Raw genomic sequence first — 1320 nt, 5'->3', positions numbered from 1 at the left:
GAAGAGTCGGTGGCGGGTGGTGACGACCGGGTCGACCGCCGTCCGGTGACTCGTGATGATCTTCGAGCCTTTGAGGACGAGGTCCTTCGTGATCGGAGCTCCGCTGAGCGTCATGGTGAAGTACCATATCGTTGTGCGGACGCTTTTGACGATTCAAAACACGTCATGCGCCGTCTGCCTCACCATAAGGACTACCGAACTCTGTCGGAGCGACTCCTAGCCGTGGAGCAGACGAAATGCGTCGCTGCATGCGACGGCGGAGCGCTCGGCGACATAAGAAATATAGGTTGTTGCACTCCATGCTCAGAACCAGTTGCTAGTTCAACTTCTGGGTGGCCGAGGGCCCATGGGATCCGCTCAGGTGCCAACGCTTCCGCGTTCACTTGCGCCGGATCCCGGTACGGTTTGAGCAAGCCCACGTAAAACACCGGATGGGTGCGCATTCGTTTTGGGACGTTCAGCGTATACGCTAGGCCCCGCTCGGTCACAACCTTAAACGGTCCGACGAACCATGGACGAAGCTTCGTCGTGAAGACAGCAAAGACTGCATGTGTAGGAAGGTTTCAAGAATATAATAAGACCAGGTTCCCGACCTTGAATGTTTCCATTTTACCTCTTTCTTTTTCATCTGCATATTCTTTTGCAGGTCTTGGCATTCAGCCATCGCATTGCGAACGTGTCGTATGACACTCAGTCTGGTAGATAAGACGTCATCGACTTCTTTACGGATGGTGAGGGGGCTAACAGCAGCTAGCCGTTCGGCTATTCCTCCCTCGCCATGCCCTGAGCCATGGGATGGCGGCGTCTGCGGGACGCGAGAATCAGCCCTTTCACATAGAACGGTGTGTAGCCGGTAGACGAATGCACTGCATTGTTCAGTGCAACTCTAGGAGTGGCAACACGGCGCTCCAGCGCCTCGGCGTCTCAGCGCAGACGCTGCGATGAACGTCTTCAATGACGCGATTCACCCTTTCGGCTTGACCATCGGTCTGCTTGGCGCCGAGCACCTTGAAGATAGTCATCAAACGTTTCCTGTGAAACGGGGGTCTCTATCAGAGACAATCGACTCTGGGAGTCCGGATTGTCGGAAAACACGATCCACGAACAGCGTTGCTGTACAGACTCCGTCGATGGTGTCTGGCACCACCGCTAAATGAGCCATCTTGCTCAACCAGTCGACGAATACCACGACACTCGCGTTGCCCGCCGAATCTTTCGGCAGGCCAAACACGAACTCTAAACTCATGAACTGCCAGCACCCAGTGGAAACCGGTAAGCTGGCCAACGGCGCTGCCTCATTTGGAGAGGGTTGCACCCGCG

This window comes from Plasmopara halstedii, assembly GCF_900000015.1.
Source record: "Plasmopara halstedii genome assembly, contig: Scaffold_614, whole genome shotgun sequence".
In the NCBI taxonomy this organism is placed as follows: Eukaryota; Oomycota; class Peronosporomycetes; order Peronosporales; family Peronosporaceae; genus Plasmopara; species Plasmopara halstedii.
The sequence above is the reverse complement of the archived record's forward strand: the minus strand, read 5'-3'. Positions refer to the sequence as shown.